Source organism: Eptesicus fuscus, chromosome 12 (assembly GCF_027574615.1).
Source record: "Eptesicus fuscus isolate TK198812 chromosome 12, DD_ASM_mEF_20220401, whole genome shotgun sequence".
In the NCBI taxonomy this organism is placed as follows: Eukaryota; Metazoa; Chordata; class Mammalia; order Chiroptera; family Vespertilionidae; genus Eptesicus; species Eptesicus fuscus.
Window position 1 is genome coordinate 22,392,154 of NC_072484.1, and position 23,262 is coordinate 22,415,415.

The 23,262-nt window shown below is 40.3% G+C and overlaps 1 protein-coding gene across 1 annotated transcript in view; it reads right to left on the minus strand.

Moving 5' to 3' along the window:
• BTBD3 (BTB domain containing 3) overlaps positions 1-13,564 on the minus strand; it is a 35,385-nt gene extending 21,821 nt beyond the window's left edge. Inside the window, exon 1 of the mRNA XM_008141097.3 lies at positions 13,444-13,564. The gene's annotated coding sequence lies outside the window, so the exon portion shown is untranslated. The remainder of the gene's footprint in view (positions 1-13,443) is intronic.
• Positions 13,565-23,262: the final 9,698 nt, after the last annotated feature.

The window sequence follows — 23,262 nt, forward strand, 5'->3', positions numbered from 1 at the left end:
AAAATTATATATTCTCTTACAATATTACAGTGTAAGAATAAATGGAGATGGTAATACCAATAGTGAGATAGCTGAATGTCCTAGCCATGGCTGGAAAGTCTGGTGCTTGGCTGGTGTGCTTATGAAGGGAAACTTTTACCACCAGCAATGATTTTAAAATTTTTTAGTAAGGTTGATAATGTAAACAAACTATTGTAAAGTAATGGCTTGAATTGTGTGCTGGCAAAAAATAAAAGACAGCTTGAATTTCCAAGTAAGCTCAACTGTTTTTTTTATAAAAGTGTATGTTTTGGAAGGTGCAATGAGGTAAATACATCTGTTTTGCACCTGTTGTTTAAACTGTGAATGATTTTAATGTATTAGGTTTTGATCACAATAGGTAAGAAGGTATTTAAAGCTGGTACAAGTGGCTGAAGCCCTCTGAAATCGCCCAATGCCATCTGGTAGTGATGGAGCATAACCAAAAGCCCTCATGGGAAGAGCCGTCTCTCTGCTCCAACAGAAAAGAGAGGGTTTTCTCTAAGAGCTCCATAGTCTGGCTCTATGTTTCTTTTTTACTATTTTTAAAAATATATTTTACTGATTTTTTACAGAGAGGAAGGGAGAAGGATAGAGAGTTAGAAACATCGATGAGAGAGAAACATTGATCAGCCGCCTCCTGCACACTCCCCACTGGGTATGTGCCCACAACCGAGGTACATACCCTTGACCAGAATCGAACCTGGGACCCTTCAGTCCACAGGCCGACACTCTATCACTGAGCCAAACCAGTCAGGGCTCTTTTTTACTATTGATGCCACTGGTTTTTCAGCCACTTGAAGGTCACTCCAGTGGACTCTGAGCAGCCAAAGGGCACAGTCACTGAAGGACCAGTCAGGTCACCTTTCCTTCCCCATTCACACCTGGGGGATTAGGAACAGTGGTGAAACAGCTTATGTGAGTACAGATTAGGTATTGTGTATTCCTGTCATAATCAATGTACTGTTTCATGGGAGATAAGCAGTACAAATTATTGACTTCATCAAATCTCGATCCTCGAGCACACACCTTTTTAATGTTCTGTGTGATGAAATGGAAGTATATTTAAAGCATTTCTGGTGAAACTGAAATACAATTATTGCCTTGAGAAAAAAGAGTTGTGCAACTCTTTATGTTAGAGCTGAACCAGACACCTTTTTATTTTTTTCCATGAAACACTACTGTACTTGAGAAAACATGCAAACTGTGCTATTCACACTTAGGTATTTAGCAGCCATTTTCTCAAAAGTGAATGAAGTGAGCCTGTCACTTTAAGGAAAACTATTGCTAATGATAACATTTGAACATTTAAGCAAAAATTAGAATTTTGAAAATACTGATTAAGCAACCATGAGCTTCCCAATGGTTAAAGACTGTTCCTGATGAGATTGGTGATATTAAATAAATGTAATCTTTTATATTGTACTAGAGGCCCAGTGCATGAAAATTCATGCACCGGAGGAGGGGTCCCTCAGCCCGGACTGCTCCCTCTCACAGTCTGGGAGCCCTCAGGGGTGGGAGGCGACCCAGTGATCAGGGGAAGGTGACGCCCCATCACACCTCTGCTGCTGCCACTGCCAGTGGCACAAGGCTCGGCCGGCCCTGGTTACCTGAGCCTTGGGCAGCCCTGGGAGGCTGGGCAGCCACCATCCGAGGCTTGCCTGTGCCTCGGGCCGGCCCTGGTGGTTGGGCAGCCTACATCTGAGGCTTGCCTGCGCCTCGGGCCAGACGTGGGCGGCTGGAGGGCTGAGGGGATCGGGGGACTCCAGAGGCAGGCGCGCAGCAAGGCCCCAGCGGCCCTGAGGGGACTGGGCGCTGCCATCTTGTGGCTGTGGGTGCCACCATCTATGAGGTCTCACAGAAATACTTGTTGAATAGCATTAAATTAGGTACAAAATCTAATTCACATAAAGAATTTCTACAGTGTTTATGAAAATGTGCTGAAACCACCTGGAGGAGGGGTAGATGTAGGCATCAGAAACTACTGTACTTGTGTACTCTTCCTCCACTGCTGCTGCCCAGTCTCCAGCAGATGGGTGCCAGCTCCTAGCACTCACTCTGTCTCCTGAGGCCACAGGAGAGGGTAAAGGGAGGGAGCACTCTGGGAGGGGGTGGAAGGGCTGTGCAAGAGAAAGGGGGTGTGTGTAGCTAGCAACAGCTGTTTGGAGCCTAAACCTGCATTTTGAGCAGGAGGTGCTACTGGTTAGCTTCTCACCTTTTTAATGTTGACAATAAGGTTATTTAGGAAGAGATGCCTGCTGTAACCTTAGTTAAGAATTAGGACTGTAGATCATTTCTGAGTAAGTCCTTCCAATAAAACATCTAAATGTAGTTTGAATATTACAGCCAACTATTCACTACATTTCCATGAACAAAAGGCATGAAAATAGGTACTAGTCCAGATAGCCTATCTAATAAAAGAGTAATATGCAAATTGACCGTACCTCCGCTACACCCACAAAGTCATGCCCACCAGCCAATCAGGAGCAAGTATGTAAATTAACCCAATCAAGATGGCTGCGGCCACGGAGCGAGCAGGAGGCTTGGGTTTCCCCTGGCAATGGAGGAAGCCAAGCTTTCTGCACACCCTGGCAGGCCCTGGACTCCACTCAAGGCTACAAAGTTTCAATTATAGAAGATAAATAAATCCCAACAAAAATGGCTGCAGCCAGGGAGCAAGCAGGAGGCTTGGCTCCGCTCAAGGCTACAAAGTTTCAATTATAGAAGATAAATAAATCCCAGATCCCAGGGCCTCCGCTTGGGTTGCTGGGAGGCGTGGCCAGCCTGCAAACCACCAAAGGCCCCTTTCCCAGGCCGCCCCACACCCCAAAGGAACCCCCACCCTGATCCGGGACACCCTTCAGGGCAAACCAGCCGGCCCCCACCCGTGCACCAGGCCTCTATCCTATCTAATAAAAGAGTAATATGCAAATTGACCATCACTCCAACGCACAACATGGCTGCCCCCATGTGGTCAGAGATGACTGCCCCATGTGGACACAAGATGACCAGCAGGGGAGGGAAGTTGGGGGTGACCGGGCCTGCAGGGAAGGTCAGTTGTGGGGGACCCAGGCCTGCAAGGGAGAGCAGTTGGGGGGAGACCAGGCCTGCAGGGGAGGGCAGCTAGGGGTGACCAGGCCTGCAGGGGAGGGCAGTTAGGGGCAAACAGGCTGGCAGAGGAGCAGTTAGGCATCAATCAGGCTGACAGCAGAGTGGTTAGGAGGTGATCAGGCTGGCAGGCAGAAGCGGTGAGGGGCAATCAGAAAGGCAGGCAGGTAAGCAGTTGGGAGCCAGCAGTCCTGGATTGTGAGAGGGATGTCTGACTGCTCGTTTAGGCCCGATCCTACCGGGCAGTCGGACATCCCTTGAGGGGTCCCAGACTGGAGAGGGTGTAGGCTGGGCTGAGGGACACCCTCCCTTCACCTCCCACCCCCCGCCGTGCACAAATTTCGTGCACCGGGCCTCTAGTCTATCCAGACACCTGAAGTATAATAATAGCTGAAGGCCAAAATTAGTCCCTCACGATAAAGTAGGCCTATTTTCTGGGCAGCATAGGCAAGATCCCCACTTTCAAAAAATTGGATGAATATAAGAAAGATGTCAATTAAAAAAAAAATCTACATACAAAACAAATACATACACAGGTCCCCAAACCAGGTATAGAACTATAAAAACAAGGTGTGTATTCTAACTGGGCTATCCATTAATAGCCTAAACAAGGGATATTTTGTGATTCAGCAGCACAAATGCAGGTCAGAGCTTTCCATTCAGCTTTGGTCAATAGGACTGACTGTAAAGTATTCAAATAAAATAGGCTGTAACAGTGATATTTGCAAAAGAATGAGTCTTCACAATAACAAAACCCAGATACAATGCTAATCGTTTCAAAGCCAAGGCAGTCTCTAGTGTAATGCATTCAGAAGAGTGGTGCTGTATGGTAACCATGACTAAAATGTTTACACCCTCTAACTGAATGTAGGAACATTCTTGCTGATACACAGGGTGGGTCAAAAGTAGGTTTACAGTTGTGAATATGCTAAATAGAGTTTATTCTTGTATTATTTTTTCTATATGAACTATAAACCTACTTTTTCCCCATCCGTGCTATTACTGAAAAATTAAGTAGATTAAAAAAGAAAGAAAGAAAGAAACTAGATATGTCTTGAGAGGGAAAAAAGTGGAAATTTTCACATATTTTTGTGCTTTTACATAGCAGCAATTATTGGGTTTATGCATTTATAGAGGTATATATCTGGTTTACCCTCTATTCTATGCTTACATGATCTCTAATAACCATCTTTTCCTTGCATACCGACACCACTTACTTGCGCAGTGACTGTAACAGTACAAACTATGCAAATATTTCTTGCTCTATTAAAAGAGAAGGAAAGGAAGTCTGATGTTTTTGAGATACTCTGGGACCTGGACACAAAAGGAGACTCTAGAAACACTGTAAGCAAAACTTTAAAATGATTGCTATAGCGATGACTACAATGTACTCTTGTCTGGGAAATTGAAGGTAAAGAACTGAGAGTCTTAGATTTTGTGGATTTAGTTCCATGTACAGTTATATGATTCTCTGTGGCTCTGAAATGTTTCAAAATCAACTTAAAAGAACTTACTTCAGCTAGAACCTCAGGGGGAAAAAAGGATTAAAGGGGACATGAGAGATGAAGAGATGTCCTGAACAGTAAGAAAGTACAAAAGGAGAAAACAAATGGTTACCACATTCCACTTTAACAGATTGGTTAAAGAATAAATATTGTAACAGTACATCACTGATATTTATCAGGGGGCTCAGGCATAAATTTGAAAAGTTCCCAAGATGAGGCCACTGCCCAACCTTGATTAAAAACTGAAATCCAAAGAGAGCATGTTCTAGAATACGATTCATGTCATTCAGACTTGAATCAAGACAATTGGCTGGGCTTTTCTGACAGTTAAGTGACCTTCTCCTACACACTCGCACAGTTTAGCACTACAGACAGCATCTTATTTAATCCTCACAACCACTCTATGTATTATATCCATTATAAATGTTACATGTTCTGGAACTTCTCCCTTGCTGGTGGGATGCTAAATAATCTATATTGGATCCACAGATGCCAAAGCACTAGACTGCTTTATGAGAAATTCATGGGTCAGAGGTGGGGAGAAGAAGGCAGCTTACATTTATTCATTCAAAAATATTTACTGAGCAACTTCTATATACCAGACACTTGGAACACAGTAATGAGCAGACATGGAACTAATAGCCTAGAAGAGGGGGAAAGAGACAGCTCACCAAAAACAAACACTATAGTATTTAGAAAGTAACAGATGCCGTGGAAAAAGTGGAGTATTCCAAGGACATCGGTGAAGCTTGCAACTTTAATCAGGACAGACCTCACTGACATGGTGCCATTTTAGTGAAGACTCAAAGGAGGTGAGAGAACTGGCCAAAAAATATATCAGAGGAGAAGATATATGTTTTTGGAAATATGCAAATTGGAAAACCAAGCACAAAGATAAAACAATGGGAACATGCCTGATCTGTTCCAAGATGAGCAAGGAGGTAAGTAAGGATGCCTGGAATGTAGAGCATCTGAGAGGGAGGGAAAGAAGTCAGAATTACTGGTAACTGGATTGTATCTGCTCTGTGAACCTTTATGAAAAATCTGACTTTTATTCTTAGTGACATGGAAAGCCATTGAGGATTTTAAGTGTAATCTGATTTATGTTTTCTTAAAAAAAAAAAAAAAAAAAAGTCACTCTGGTTGTTACACTGATAACAAATTAAAGGGAAGCCAGAAGAAGAGAAAGAAGAGCCATGGCAGTAATCCAGGCAAGAGGTCCTGGAGACTAGGACAAAGGCACTAGCTAACAGCAGAAGTGGGAAAAGGGTTGAACTCCTGAATTTATTTGGAAATATTTTGAAGATAAAACAGCAGGATTTGCTGACAGCCTACATGTAGAGTGGGAGAGGAAAAGAATGGAGAGAAAAAGAAAAATCAGGAGGATTTCAAGGTTTTTGACTGAATAAACTGAAAAATGGAGCCAAATTAGAGCAGGTCGCAGGAAGAACAGGTTTACAGAGGAAGATCAGAACTTTCCAGGTTGAGTCTTGTGAAAACTGAGGCATCTTTTACATACTCAAGTGAAGAAGCCAAAAAAGTAGTTAGGTATATGTGCCTGGAGTTTCAGAGAGGTACCCCAGCTGGAAATACACATCTGGGAGTCTTAAGCAGCGACACGCATTTTATGAAAGTCTTACACCTGGGACAAGTGTTCTGCAAGAACTGAGCCTTGAAGTATTTCCAAATAATAGGATGGTGAGAAAAGAAAACAAACACAAATTTTAAGAAACTCAGAACTGAAAAGAAACCAGTGGGCCAGTGGTATAGGAGGAAAAGCAGGGGAGTTGTGGTATCCTCAAAATTGAATGAAGAAAGGATGTCATAAAGAAGAGGGAATGACCCATTATATCCAATGCTGCTACCAGGTACAGATAGAGAAATGACTGTTGAATATAGCAACTTGGAATATTTCCTTTTGAAAAAGCCCTGTGACTGTACCCCACCCTACCTTCATCCTACCTCAGAGAACATGATTATGCACTGAATGTGTTATCTTTCAATTTTCTCATGAACTGAATTTGTTTTTCTCAAGAATTATCCAAAAGGAAGGATTTACTCCAGTTTACTATTTGGGACTCAAATCAGCACTCTGTTAGGAAATACGGTGATAAACTTCAGATGCTAACAGTAATTTGCCAACATTCAATTCCTGTCCCTTAAAAAATAAAAATACCTCTATGTAAACTGGAAATAAAAGGACAGATTTATTTGGTCCTCATGAAGAGTTATGATAAAACCAAAAGCCAATATTACAGCACTGTTTTTCCTATTAAAATAAAGAACAACACAATTTTGTACATTATTGCCATTATTATTTGATTATGTTCCAAAATGCTAACACTAGTGCAGCCAGCCATAAAAACCAAAATGAAAGGTATAATTATTAGGAAGTAGACACAGTGTCATTATCTGCAATTGATTATATAACTAGAAACCCAAAAGAATAAACCACAAAGCTCTTAGAATAAGAGCTAGCTATAAAATAAATATACAAAAAATCAACAACCATCTTACACCAGCAATAGCCAATAGGAAGAACCCATTACAACAACAACAAAGTCAAAAATACCTAAGAACCCTAACAGGAAATACTAGAACTTCTAAGGAAAAAAAAAAAAAAAAAGAGGTATATACTACCTCTGCTAGGAGAGACAAGTTGAATAAGCTTTTATGTCCCTTAATAGAAACATTGACTACACTACATGTAGACGACAGTCCTTGACAAAGAATAAAAATACAACATAATTGGGCATTTCTTAGTTCTAAGGATGTATCGGCAGAGTCTTCCAGATGAAGATGGTAGGTTTATCGATACATCCTCTCTCTAAACTCCACTAAAATGGCAGTAGAGAGATCTTTCTACAAGACAGAGACCTTAGGACTTAAAGAAACACAATCATGGAAGTGGAAAGCAAAGGACAAGTAGCAACTTGGCAGAACTGAAAGAGTGAAACACTACACTGTCAGAGGAAAGCTGAGAAGCACTCCAGATTGCTCAAAAGCTGGAGGTGAAAAGGGTGGCGGGCTAATAAAAGGTTAGTAAAGGCTGAGACCTACATCCCTGGATGCCTTTCCCAACTCCTCACTGGTGAGCTCTGGCTGACAGTCCCAGGGCCCAGCCAGACTGAACACTGATTCTGGGAAGAGTAGATAAATCAGGTAAATTTTTGAACCGTGAGAGAATGGGAACTTTCCCCAAAGTGACTATACAAAGAGACTGCTAACATTCCAGACTGATGCTCTCTTTCAGTATTCTTAGATATAAACTTCATGAATATATTAATGATAGCAAGACAATAATCTTTAAGGACAGATGAATGTCATTATGATTTTTTAAAAAGAATAGTGTGATTTGCTCTACCAGGTATTTCTATATATTCTAAATCTACATTTAAAAGATCTGGCATTGAGCATGTTTTCATATGTCTCTTGGCCTTCTGTATGTCTTCTTTCAAAAAGTGTCTATTTAGGTCCTTTGCCCATTTCTTTTATTGGATTGCTTATCTTCCTTTTGTTAGGTTGTATGAGTTCCCTATAAATTTTGGAGATTAAACCCTTATTGAAGATAACATTGGCAAATATGTTCTCCCACGCAGTGTGCTTTCTTGTTGTTTTGTTGATGATTTCTTTTGCTGTGCAGAGCTTTTTATTTTGATGTAGTCCCATTTGTTTATTTTCTCCTTAGTTTCCATTGCCCTAGGAGCTATATCAGTAAAGATATTGCTACGACAAATGTCTGATATTTTGCTGCCTATGGCTTCTTCTAAGAATTTTATGGTTTCCTGTCTTATGTTTAAGTCCTTTATCCATTTTGAGTTTATTTTTGTATATGGTGTAAGTTGATGGTCTAGTTTCATTTTTTTTTTTGCATGTATCTGTCCAATTTTCCCAACACCATTTATTGAAGAGACTGTCTTGACTCCAATGTCAAAGTCACTAATCATCCTAGAGATGCAAATCAAAACAACGAGGTACCATTTCACACCTATCAGAATGGCTATCATCAACATATCAACAAACAACATGTGTTGGCAAGGATGCTGAGAAAAAGGAACCCTCTTGCACTGCTGGTGGGAATGCAGACTGGTGCAGCCACTATGGGAAACAGTATGGCGTTTCCTCAAAAAATTAAAAGTGGAACTCCCATTTGACCCAGTAATCCCACTTCTAGGAATATATCCCAAGAAATCAGAAACACCAATCAGAAAGGATATATGCACCCCTATGTTCATAGCAGCACAATTTACAATAGCTAAGATTTGGAAACAGCCTAAGTGCCCATCAGCAGGTGAGTGGATTAAAAAACTGTGGTACATCTACACAATGGAATACTACACTGCTATAAAAAGAAGGAGCTTTTACCATTTGCAACAGGAGAGCATGGAACTGGAAAACATTATGCTAAGCGAAATAAGCCAGTCAGAGAAAGATAAATACCACATGATCTCACTCATATGTGGGATATAATGATCAACATACACTGATGAACAAAAATAGATCCAGAGACAAGGCACTGAACAGACTGTCTAACCTCAGAGAGAAGGCAGAGGAGGGGGAGGGGGGTTAGAGATCAACCAAAGGACTTGTATGCATGCATATTAGCATAACCAATGGACACAGACATGGGGGTGGTGGGGTCTTGCCCTTGGGGGTGGGCATGTGCTGGGGGGGCAGGGAGAGGTCAATGGGGGGAAAAGGAGACTTATGTAATACTTTAAACAATAAAGAATTTAAATTTAAAACAAAAAACAAACAAACAAAAAAAGATCTGGCATTAAGAGTAGAGATCAATGCATTGATGCATAAGGCATAAAACAGAATAGACCCCAAAGCTAGTTAAGATCTTAAAATATAATTAAGGAAAGACTACTAACCAGTTAGGAAAGGATGGACTGTATATATTTAACAAATGGTGCTGATAGAATTGGCTAGTTGGGGAAAGGAAGGGAGGAGCTGCGAGGGGTGGGGGGAGAAGGTGGTATAAGACAAATCATATCTATATACTAATACAGAATTAAATGTAAAAACTAGTATATTTCCAAAATTTTGTTTCACTCACTTCACCTCTGGGTTTTCCAAACACAAATGTTCACAAGGAAAAATCATAAAGGACAAGATATAGAGAGCTGACTGCATAAAAATGAAAATATTACGTTGTTTGGAAAACACCATAGAGTAAAAGACAAATTATGACCAGAGGGGGGAGAGGAATCACTGCAAATATGATAAAGGCACAATACTCTATATAAAACAAGTATGTAAAATCATTTATAAAAGTCATCAGTTAAGAGTAAAATGGGCAAAGTACCTGAATAAACTCTCAAAAGGTAAAACAGAAAACTAACTTCACTAGCTACCAAAAAATATAAAAGACCACATTTTTATAGAAAATTAGGAAAGATTTAACACTGAGATGCTGACATCATGGGAAGATCATTCTATGCTTAAGGGAATCCGTGTATCTAGGCAGAAGCAATTTGGCAACACGCCTCAAGCCATAAAAGACTTCACCTCTGCCTGAGGAATTCTTCTCTTTAAATCTAACCCAAACAAGTCAGACACACAGACTTTCAGACAAGGGCATTTAGCCCAGCTCTGCCTGCATGTGTATTCTTTCTGAGCCTACCTCCCGTGTCAGACTGTTGAGGACCTTCCTTCATTCCACCTCTCCAAACTCTACACTGTGGCCACCTTTATCACCTTCATTCTAAGCAATCATAAGGAAATGCAATGACGCCATTAAGGTCACTGAGATTGGAAGTAGCCAAGCTAGGATTTGCAACCAGTATTTAATACCATATTCTCAACTACTAAAAATGGATATATGTCAAACAATAGAAAACAAGTTAAACTTGGGCATATTCATCATTAAAAATCATATTTTCAAGTAAGAGTTAAAGGTATAGGAAATCTGTAATATATTAAGTGAAGGGGCAATATTTAAAAATATGTCTGTGCAGATAAATAAAAAGGGAAAAATGAAAGAACTTCATCCAATGAGCAGTAGTTTATTTCTGGGTAATGTGATTGTGATTTTTACTTTCTTAATCTTTTTTGTTTTTTGGGGGGGAGGAGGGAGGGATGTTTCTGGAAAATGTCTACAACAGGGATAATTGCTTTTTATTGTAAAATGTTTAAAAGCATAGAAACAATAGAAATTCATAATTGTGCCTGCTTAGAAGTCCTCAATTTTTAAACAAGCAATGAAAACAGGGAAGATCAGGTGAGAGGGTTACTCTTAGCAATACTGCTGAACTACAGGGTCCAGCAAATAAGAGTATTTTCCATCATTATTCTTTTCTCAGAGTGAAATTGGAAAAACTAGCCTTAAGTAACTTGCTTGATAGCCCAGTTAACTGAAATTTAACTAGCACATAAAACAAGAGATATTAGCAAGGAAAAAACTCTTCAACATCCCATACATGCTCCAAATCACTGGACTACTAAAAGCATTTGGGAATTCACTGATTGAATTCCAATTATTTACACAGTAAAGTTAAAAAGGTTTCAAAAAAAAACAAAAATCTGAGACGAGTGACATATTTTTATACTATTTTGTTCAGAACAGTTCTTTGCAAGGCAAACTGCAATTAGATGACTACCAAATATCTGTTTTGAGCATAAAAGAATTAATATTTTTAAAATGCATCTTTGTTTGGATGTGTGTGCCTTGGGGGAGGAAAAGGAGTGGGCGATTTTGTAGACAAACTGTGCCTTTCCTTTGTTACTTTAAAGTGTAACATTACAAGTGGTTTAACTTTTTGTAAAGAATCATGGCTAAGTACTTTCTAGGAACAAAACAAATTACAGGCTGAAATTGACATTTGACTTTTTTTTTTTCCCTGGGCCACAAATTATCAAAGGATTTTTTGCATGGCTGTAGGATTATATTTCACTTTTAAAAATTTCTTAACTGTAAGGTTTTAGAACTTTAGACAAATGATGATACAATTCTTAGATTTGTGTGCCCCGCAGGAGGACTGGTTTTGCGTGTGTCGTTTTTTTGTTTTGTTTTGTTTGTTTTTATTGTTTCCACTTTATTTTGGAACTTTGTTAAACAAGTTTTCAGAACAAAGACTGGACGGGGGGGTTGGGGAGGGAGAATGAATATTCAGAGGACAACATAGCCGCCAGCAGTGTCACCTCATATGAGAGCATTATTAAATAATTCTGTAATTACTTAGAAAAACAAACAAAAACCACTGGAATTGTATCACTCACCCTTACCTGCGCTGAGACCAAGAACTGAAAATGGGGATTCAAAATTTTCAGAAAAGATTCGGGCACCCGAAGGCACAGCAGACCCGCCCACTTCCCCTGGAGAACCGGTTGCTAGGAGAACCCGAAATAACCCTTTCAAGCCAGAACAGTCTGGGAGGGGATCCTCCCAGAGGCTGGGAATGGTTAAAAGAGGAGAGTGGGAGAAGGGTGAAGAGAAGGGGGTAGAGAGAGGGTTAAAAAAAGAGGATGAAACCCTTTGGCTTTCGCAGGGGCCAGAGAGAGTGGGCTTAGGAACCCCACAGAAACTCAAAACACCAGTCGGAACAATGTTCTGGACGCTGGAGTCATGTTATAGTTCAGCTAAAGTTTGAAACAGTAGAGACGCTTCCCTCCATCCCCGGTGGGAAACAAACCACCCCTTTGTGAGTTTCTGTCTATGAAAAAATGACGCTATGGAGTTTCATCTCACCAACTACAAACTGAACACTCTGTAAAAACTGAAATCTTGATTTTCTTATATTAAACCGGTGGTTCCCAAACTGTTGCATACAGGAGTTATCCGGGGATCTTTGAAATATACATTGTGTTTCATTAACTTGGGGTGTGATCTGGGTACAGAGTTTTGAAACTCCCAAGAGATTCCCTTGTGTAGCCAATTTTGGGGACTACCGTGTTCCATGATTTGGCGAGGTGGCTGGGACTATTTTTAACAAGAAAAGGAAAAGAAAGCACAATTATCTCCCGTTGTCTTTTTAAGGCTAATAATAGAACTAGCTGGCTTTTTCCAAGCACACAGGACAATAGGCTGCTTCATAAAGAGGAGTCCCCAGCATGCCTTAACAATACTTTCTTTGAGATACAAAGACCGGGCAGTTTCAGTCTTTTCTTCCCAAGAGAGCAACTCTCCTTCTTACCAAAACACCAAACTCATTTTTTTTCTATTTTAGCAGCGAATGGGCCATGAATGCCGCTAAGAACCTGGTGGGCCAGCTCCAGGACCAGAAAGAAACCGAACCCCCAGTTATCCCACCAGCATTAGCCAAGGTGCTGCGACGACCACGACCGGGACTGGGCGTCGGTCCCTGGAACTCCCTCCATAAAGTTACTTGAGGGAAGTTTGCTCACTTTTCCTCCCCGGGCGAGGGTCGCGGCCCCCGCCACCTGCTCGGCGCCAAGGCTCCCCGGCCGCGCCCCCTCGCTGGACCGCCGCCACCTCCCGGACCGCACACTCCGCGGGAGCCCGGCCGGCCGGCTGGAGCCCGGGGGCTCGCCTCTTCCCTCCCCGGGGTACCCGGGCTGCAGCTGGCCCAGCGCCGGGAGCTGCACGCCGGGACCCCCGCGCGGGCCCCGCACTGTCCCGCCGCCGGAAAGCCTTAGGGAAGCGCGCGCGCGACCGAAGCCTCTAAAGCCCGGGCAGGGCTTCCAGGCGCCCCCGGAACCCCGAGCCCATCGCCGGCCGCAGCCGCGTCCCGACCCGACCGCGCTTGGCCCCTCCGGTCCGAGGCCGGGAGCGCGCCCCTAGCCGGGCGGTCCGGCGCTGCGCACGCGCGGAGGTACCCGCCCGCTCGCTGGCGGCGCCCTGACTCACCATCCGCGTTTCTCTTCGCCTCCGGCGCCGCCGCCTGCACAGCTCGCTGCGGGCCGCTCCGGCCCGGTGCCCACTCCTGAGGCCCTGGCCCGGGCACTCGGGAATCTAGCGCCCGGCGGGCTCAGCGGGCACCCGCACGCAGGGCACGCTCCGCGGGGCCGCGCGCGCGCGCGCTCGAGCGCTGGGACGGGGCGGAGCCAAGCGGGCGGTGTTCCCAAAGGCGGCTGTGGATACGGGGCATGCGCACTGGCCTGTCCCTTGGGCGTTGTGGGGTGGGGGTGGGGGGTGGAATGCAAAATGGACTTTGACCCTCGACCAATAAAAAGGAGGAAGGTAGTAAAGGCCAGGAGTCCCTCCCCACTAAGAGGCAAGTTTACCCTTGTCCCACCAACGGAAGTTTCCTAATCTGGTTCATTCATTAATGTGTTGAACATTTATTGAGCATCTACTTTGGCAAAGTCTCTGTGCAGGATACAGGGCATCCTCTGATATTGGGGAACCCATTACATTTGGGTTAGGGATTACATTTCCGGAACTGATTCCAGCCCTCCCTTTGCACAGATAAGGAGAGTGCATAGATAGGAATAATCCCATACCCCAAACTGCAAACCTTAACTACACTCCTAAGCAATTGAGGGACAGGGTGTTGCTGCTGGCTGGGGTGAAGAGAAAAATTATTTGAGTAGCCTGAAAGTATAAGAGCTAGAGTCAAAAGATAAGATCACCTGGCAAGGAAGGGGAATACAAAGACATAAGTGGCAAACAAATAAAAATTTAAAAAATATATCAAATATGTGAGCTCATGAACCCTGTTGTGAACAAGTTTAACCTGAGTGTATTGCTCATAGTGAATAGTGCAAATGACAGTTGGAAGAGTAGTTGAAGTTCATCATTATTTTTAATGTTTAACTTCAAAATTTTAGCATTTCTTTAATGGATAATTGAGAAATACTAAAGTTTAGTGGAGAGGGACCTGTGGTAGTCAGAATTTAGGAATATAAAGACTACAGACAGGAAATACTGTAGTATATACTCTAGGTAAGAAGTAGTAGGTTTCTAAATTTAAGTAATGGCAGCAGGAATGGAAAGCATGGAAACATTTTAGTGATTTTGAAGAACAGGAGGATTTCATAGCTTTATGACACTCTATTCTCAGTCATCATCCTTGGTAAATATTTATTAGTGGATAAATTAGACCTCTAAAATATACCGCTACAGTCACTAAATAATTCTTTTAAAATGAATTTGGCCCTGGAAGAACTTATTTCTACTCTATCAATAAACTTAATTTGAGAAGTAGTATACATAGTGAAAGACACATGGACTTTGAAAGACAGAAACCCTTTTCATGAAGTCCATATGCTCCAAAATAAACTGTTTGATATTGTGCAATTTACTTAATATCTCTGGGCCTTACCGTGCTCATCTGTTACATAGAATTATAATGTTTACCTTGTTGGTGGTTAATTTAGCTGGCCACAGTACTCAGATATTTGGTCAAACATATTCTAGATGTTATTATGAATGTAGTTTTTTTTTTTAAGGTGAGGTTAACATTTAAATCAGTGGACTTTGGGTCAATGAAGGCCCTGATAGAAAAATAACTTAACTAACATTAATAAAAAGGAATTGTGCTGCCCTAGCTGGTTTGGCTCGGTGGATAGAGCATGGGCCTGCTGACCTAAGGGTCCCAGGTTGATTCTGATCAAGGGCACAGACCTCTGTTGCAGGCTCCTCCCCTGGCTAAGCCCTGATCAGGGCGCATGCAGGAGGTAATCAATCAATATGTTTCTCTCACATCGATATTTCTCTCTGTCTTTCCCTCTTTCTTGCTTCCTCTCTCTCTAAAAATCAATGGAAAAATACCCTCGGGTGAGGATTCAAAAAAACAAAAACAACAACAAAAAGGAATTGTGCTAATGGACTGCTTTTGGACTTGAACTGCAACTCTTCCCTGGGTCTCCAGCCTGCCAGCCCACCCTTCAGATTTTGGACTTGCCAGCCTCCATAATCACGTGAGTCAATTCCTTGAAATAAGTGTCTTTTCTCAGATGGATGGATGATGATAGATAGATAGATAGATAGATAGATAGATAGATAGATAGATAGATAGATAGTTCTGTTTCTCTGGAGAACCCTGACTAATATATCTTGCCAGATCATGAAGATTATATAAATTAATTATCATCTAAACCTGAAAAATTGGGATTATAGTCTTTAATTTGTAAGGTTATGAAAAACTAAATAAAACTGGGTAAAGCATCCAACACATGGTAGGGTCTTAATAAATGGCAGCTACTATTACGTGTGAGGCAATACCAGCGGCAAAAACAAGAGGGTGGATATTAGCACTATGAAAGCATTTTCTCAGTTTACTAGGTAATAGCATTAAATTTAAAAAATAGTTTTAAGAGATAACAGAATATTTTTGTCTCAGCTCTGATGTGCTAAAAATATAATAGCATGAATATTTTAATTATTTGGAAATAAATGCCAAATGAGCCATTAAGTAAATACAGACTCTAGCTGTACTCTTAAAACACATCTTTTTATTCACATCTGAACATTTTATTCCAATATATATGCCAATTCAATTCACTTTACTTGCTACTAGGAAAGAAAAACCTAAGCAAACTTACCTTTGAAATAATTCCCCGTCTCAGAGTAGGTGCATGATACAGCACTCAATCAGTGTGTTTATTTAATTCCTTCTTGGGCATGCCTATGGCTTTTGGAAGCCTGTAAAAATGGGGAAAATATTCCATTTAATCTACAAATATTGCCATTTATTATGTCCTAGGCAGCATCCCTGCCCTCAGGGAATTTATCAAATAGCCTAGAATAAAATGAATAACCATAACTATAACTTAAGGCAGAATGTGGCAAGTGCGGGAGGAGGAACATAAATGATTGGGCCAATTGTATCTTGTTCAGGAAGTTGGTGATGGGGGCTCAGTCTCCCAATCCTGCCTCTATTATTGCCCCCAGCTTTGCACAGTTTAGTATAGTGCAAAATAGTGGAACAGAGTAGCATGCTTTAAAGACATTTTGAGCAAAGTTGGTAAATATCAACAAAAATAACGCTTTCATTCCATGGACTCATTTGCTTTACTGTTTATAAGACACAGTAAGAGAGGGATGGGAGAGGCTTTTACAGCCCACTCAGATGTAAAAGCCCCTTTGTTCTTTGTTTTCTCTTTATTGTCCTGGCTGGGTTTTTCTGTTTTATTTAAAGGAAAATTTAACTTTAGCATTAGAAAAAAATGAGATAAATTTCCCTGACCTAATTGAGATTTATGAGGAAAGTACATAAAAAGTAACATCAAAATAACAAAAGATGGGGGTTTGGGTTTATAAAAGGACAAGGAATGATTGAGTTGGAAACCATTAACCAGGTGGACAAAAATGGCCATCATGCTTGTTCTGTGCCCATGTTGCCATATTGTGACCTTTTTCCTTTTGGTTGAGAGTGAAATATTCCACTATGGATGAGAGTAAACCAACTCCAGGATTGACAAAAGCAAGTGATTTGGGGAAAATACATAGCATTTTAGTAATCTTTAAATAATCAGGATATTATTTTATCATGAGAATTTGTGAAGATATTAATTTCAGGAATTTTGGCACAGTGACTGGGAAATAAATTATCTGAGATTAAAGGAAACCCAATACCAGAAAAGGAAAAGTTTTTATAAAATCAAAAGGAATGGCCTCCAGCCATGGATGTTAATTATCATCTGATGAATAATAATGATGATAATAGAAGATGTGAAATAAGTTAAAATACATCCTAGGCCAGATTTTTTTTTTTTTTAATTACAAACCCTGGAATAATGCCTTGTAAATTTAACCAATGTACTTGCATGGAATGGGTTAAAATTAGACTTACAACACAATTAGCTATACACTATTTGTATGCAGCATTCTTTTTTCCATGATTTTTTAATTAATACTATTCAAGAGAATTCAACCTGAACAGTATCAGATAGAATATTGCCCACTCAGTAAAGAGAATGGCAATGTGTTTCTTATTATAAGAATATTTTATCATAAAAATTAAAATTTAATAATATGGTTAGCAGGCACAATATTGGTTATTCTTTATAGGTTTTTACCTCCATCTCCCCTTTAATTTTTCATCCCACTGACAAAATGTGATGGATTGACATAAATTTTCAATAAGCTGACTTTTGCACATTTTACTTGTACCTGTAATTTTGAATTCTAAATAAGCTACATCAGTATGACATTTAAAATAGAAAATAGAATATGATCATAAAATTAAATACATATACATTATTCTGCATATGCAATGGCAAAAATAGTGCAACAAACCCAATATTGTGCTACAGAGGGTTTTTCTTTAAAAATGAACCTCTTACAGAACATTATATCCAGTTTTCTAGAATGAAAACACATACTTCATTAAGCAAGGTTTTGTAAAGTCACATGAATATCAAAATAATTATTTGCATACCTTAGTTTGGTGGAACAATGCTATCTAATAGAAATGTTAGCCATAAATACAAGGAACATATGTAATTTTAAATTTTCTAGTAGTCATATTAAAAAGTAAAGCAAAATAGGTGAAATTAACTTTATTAATACATTTTATTTAATCCAAATATCCACCATATTATTACTTTAACATATAATAATATGAAAATTATTAATGACATACTTAACAATTGTTTTAATACTGCATCTTGGAAATCTGGTGTATATTTTTCATTTACAGCTCATCTCCATATTGACTAGTTAAATGGCTGTAATATTGGATGGACAGCACAGATGTAGGACTAGGTCATTTGTTCTCAAACTGGGCTACACAATGGAATCACCTGAGAAACTTGAAAAAATGTTGATGCCTTAAGTCATGGTCCCATGATTCTTGTGTATTTACTTTGTGGTGTCACCTGGGTATTGGAATTAAAAACACACCAAAAAAACAAAACAAAAACAAACAAAAAACTCTTTAGGAGAGTCAAATAAGCAAAGTTTGAAAATCATTAGTCTCACTTATTTTTTAAAGCATTATTAAAACTTTAATGTGATGACACCAGTGGCAATGATTTCTTATTTGAAACCAACAGCATTTAAAAATCATGCTGAAACATACTGATATAGGTAACATACATGGCATGTGCACATCCCTAGTATTTTTAATATAATTAATAATCGCTAATGAAGTTCCAAAGTTTTGATTAATCTGGCCCTGAGTTTATATATAACATGGATGATTCCAGGTGAGGATTTAATTTAGTGCGTTGTGAGCACTGTTGAGTAGTGGTACTTCTGTGTATGTTCTGGATTTTTTTATTTTTTATTTGTTTGATAACTCTCCTAATAGAGAAATCCCTTTAACAATGGGGTCATAAATCTTTCTATGATGCGTACATTTATTTGATATGTTTAGCTCTTGGTGTCCAGTACCCTATTGCAAGTATAAGGGCTAACTTACACTCCTGACAGGTATTTCCCATCTTGTTTTCTACTCCTGTGATTATTGGTTATCTGTAACTAATATATTAGGTAGATCTAATATTGCACAGTAATAAACGGCTCAAAGATCTCAGTGGCTTTAAAATAACAACCTTTATTCCCTCAAGCCTATGGGTCTGCTGTACAGCTTTGCTTCTGGGCCAGAGTTGGTTAATCTTGCTGAAGCTCTCTCAAGCATCCCCAGGTAGCTGGTGGGGTGCCTGGAGGTGTGTTGGTCCAGGGTGGTGTATAGAGCAAGAGCAGAGCAGACTTTTTGGACACCTTTTGAAAATCCAATATTGAGTCACTGTCAGCCATGGCACTTACGTCAAGTGCGGTATGCCCAAGGCTGAGGTAATGGATGAACCCTGAATGCCCAAAACCACAAGGCTGGACAGGCAGATAAGGACTTCATCCATAGCCACCCATTGTAGGCTCTGAGAAATCAGAGCTCCAACCATTGGATGCTCAAGCTTAGCTGTACCACAGGTCACTCTCGGACCCCAACAGGACTTCAATTCCACAGGACGTGTCCCACCACTGTAGCCACCTGGCTTGAGACTGACGCCCACTTTTGCACTTGTAACCCAGGAGTTGGCGCCCCTTGCTCGCTCTACTGGCTCTATCACATAAGCTGTCCCTCTCTGTGTGTAACTTGAATTTAACTCTATTGGTTTATTGGGGAGGTCACCCCTAATAAACCTGGCATTGTGGAAAGACACAAACATGTGTGAGTGACTTCTTTTAGGGATGGTCCCTTGCTCCCAACAGATGGTCTCACCTGGAACAACTCAGCTCTGTTCCTTGTGATCTCTTAACCTCTAGCAAGCTAGCCTCGGTTTGCTCTCAAGAGCAGTGGTGGCCTTTCAGAGATGATATAAAAATATGAAAGCACATTTTCAAGATTCTGAGTGTATGAAGTTGACACAGTTTCATTGGCCAAAGCAAGCCACATGGGCAAACCTGGAGTCAGTGCAGGAGGCATTACCAAAGGGCATGGATACAGGCATGAGTGCATTCAATCTGCCATGCACCATGTTTTATTTGACTTGTCCTCTCATGTTCTGTTCTGTTTGTTTTCCAGTTGTTCCTACTCTGCCTCATTTTTTTTTTAATCTCTCTTGGCTATTACAGTACTCCCTGCGGGCCTAACCCGGCAGTCGAACAACCCCCGAGGGGTCCTTAGCGCTGCTGCAGAGGTGGAAGAGCTCCCACTGCGCTCGCCAGCCGTGGGCCTGGCTTCTGGCTGAGCAGCACTCCCCCTCTGGGAGCACACTGACCACCAGGGGCAGCTCCTGCATTGAGCATCTGCCCCCTGGTGGTCAGTATGTGTCATAGCGACCAGTCATTCTGCTGTTTGGTCAATTTGCATATTAGGGTTTTACTATATAGGATTGAATATTTCTCCCTATTGTAAATGGGATCTCTAAGTTTTATTAGAATCCTGTTTTTTAGAATTTTTCTTTGTGGTCTAGTCATTTTATGTTTTTAAACTTCTTTTTAAACTTGATTAGATGGATAAATAATAAAAATGAATAAATTTGTGATTGTAAACAGATACAATGAGTTTAAAAGACTATGCATTGTCTTGAGTTCCAAAAAGGTTTTAAATGCTATATATTCTGTCAAAATTCTAAATTTGATTTTTAAAAAATCAAGTACATAAGCGTTTATATGTATGCAATATTGATAAACACTTCCTGCTTGTCCATTGTCCATTGAACATTTGTAGTTCACACGTGTGTTTTTCACTGCATTCGTTCACAATTGATGGCTCATTTCATCATGTCAAACCATTCCCGGTTGAATTTTGAGGAAAACATACAAAAATGTTATATATGGAGAGATTCTTAAACCCAGACATTAAAGTAAAAAGCATTGTATTTTATCAATTGAGAATATAACTAATCTATGTGTTCAGACATAAAACAAGTACATTTTCTTCTCTGAGGTTACTTATTTGGCATCTGTGGAGGTTCAGAGTCCTATAGAAACATTTTTTTTTTCTTTTTCCCTTTAAACAAGCATTGTAAATTGTTTGTTACTAGATTATAACCTTACAAGAGTAAATTACAGTTCATAGAGCTTTGAATTACCATGCAACACTTTGTGCCTACATGAGTAAATGACAAAAAATAGACTGAGAAACACTACTTATTTATATTATGCTGTTTGCCCTTTTAAAAAGGGTTGTTACTGTGTAACTCCCCAGAAAGCTGGAGAAGGTATTCTTTCTGAGTAAAGTCTTGTGGGTTCTAATTCTCCCAAGGTTAGTTTTGTGGATTTGCAATGTTCTGGAACTTAAAGTGACAGCATAAAGCCTTATCCCACCAGACCCTCTTGCTTTTCTTCAGAAGCAAGCAGAATCCAAGTGCGAGTAGTTTAGTTGGAAGTGACCTGAGGAAGCACTGGTGGGGAAGTGGGGAAGTTAAACCACGAAGGGGAGGCAGCCGAGTTACCAGACGGCGTTCAGTCCTACAGGGGAGCTCTGGGAGCCAGTGCTGAAGGCACAGCTCAGGGATATCCCAATGGAGGGTCCAGGGAGCTGGGATCATTATCCACTCACACCCATTCATCAAGAGACTAGAGCACTGGGGTCATTATCTACCAATTCCTGTCTAGTCTATCAAAGACTGAGGGCTGCTCCCAGGGAAACTAATTTCCCTAGTCTTTCATTCAGTCCTTGCTCGTGAGCTGAATGTGGTTCTGAGACCACAAAGAAAGTCAAAGAATCTCAGTTGCTGGCAATAGGAAGTCAGGCATCTGGCACCAGTAAGTACAAGGGAATATGAGCCAGGCAGGCAGCACAAGTATATACCAGGTACACAGGGGCACAAAGTAACATCAAGAAGTCCCTTCTCCAGCAGACCTGAATATTATATCCATTCCCCTTAATGATGGCCACTTTTTACCGTACATGTTACAGTCAGATAAGTGATTCCACTAGGGCCATGGAAAATTCAGTGGAATTCTATGTACCCTTACGTGGTGCGTTAACTCACAGCGTTTATCTGTTTGGGCAGGTAGTCAGAACGTCACAGGACATTAAAGAAAAAAATAATTTCCCAAAATAAAATGTCTAAAGAGAGCGATAAACTTATTTGCTGTCCCTTTCAAATATAATTGATATGCTAATCAGAGTCCATAATAACTTTTCATTTCTTTCCCCTAGTAATATAAATTAAAAAGGAAACTCAAGATTGATTTATTTTCTTGAACAAAAGGCAGGCAGGCAATATAAGTGAATAAAGAAGGTGAGGTAGAGACTATGAAGTTTGCCCCTTTATAAGGAAGCAGCTACTTTCCAGTCCCTGTCGACAGTTGCCATGTAGAAATGAAAGGTCGAGTGTTATCACTAGAGAACACGAGACCTTACCCTGGCTGGGTAGCTCAGTTGGTTGGAGTGTCGTCCAGATATGCCAAGGTTACAGACAACGAATCTCTCTCTCTCCCTTTCTCTCCCCACCGCCTCTATGAATTTCCCTCTTTCTCTCCCCCCTCTCTCCCTCTCTCGCTCTGAAATCAATAAATTAAAAAGCAAACAAACAAAAAAACAAAACCCATCCATTAATTAGTATCTGTTAATGTTAGAAGCATCCTTAGTACACAGGGGTGTTCATGTGGACCACTATATGAACATCCAAGTATCTGGGGTGAATAAGCCAGTGAAAAGAACAATAAACGGAATCTCAAACTTGTATTCTGTTTCTATGTAAGCTACATTTTCTAGTTTGTGAAGATGGAGGTAACATTGATTACTAAGAAACAACAGTTAAAGGTTTTGGAAAACTACAAAAAGTCTCTTTTGAATCTCTAAACGTTCTGACCTAAAATTTTATTCTTTTTAATGTGAAATAGAAATTTGCCATGGTCTCTTATTTTATTCCATTACAAATTCAATTCAGTTACACTATTTAACAAAAACATACAAATGAATATTTTATTTATTGGATTAGCAAAGTTTAGAAAGATTAAAAATACAAACTTTTGATGTGGATCTGAGTATTGGGTTCTCTTTCACTTGCTGAGGAAGTGTAAATTGGTGTAACTTTCAGAAACACAGTTCAGTAATATGTTATCCAATTAAAATATACACACAGGTACTCTTTTAATTAGCAATTCTACTTTTAGGAAGTACATTGTAGCATTGTTCATACTATAAAGAAAAAGCAACAACTTAAATTTGTTTTTTTAAATACAAATCATTGTACAAATGTTGACACAATCAGTCAGTGGAATATTTTGCATTCACTAAAAGCAAAGTGGTGTGTATTTATGTTGTCGACATGGGAATAACATATCATATGTGAAAGTAGGCCTCAAAACAACATTTCTATT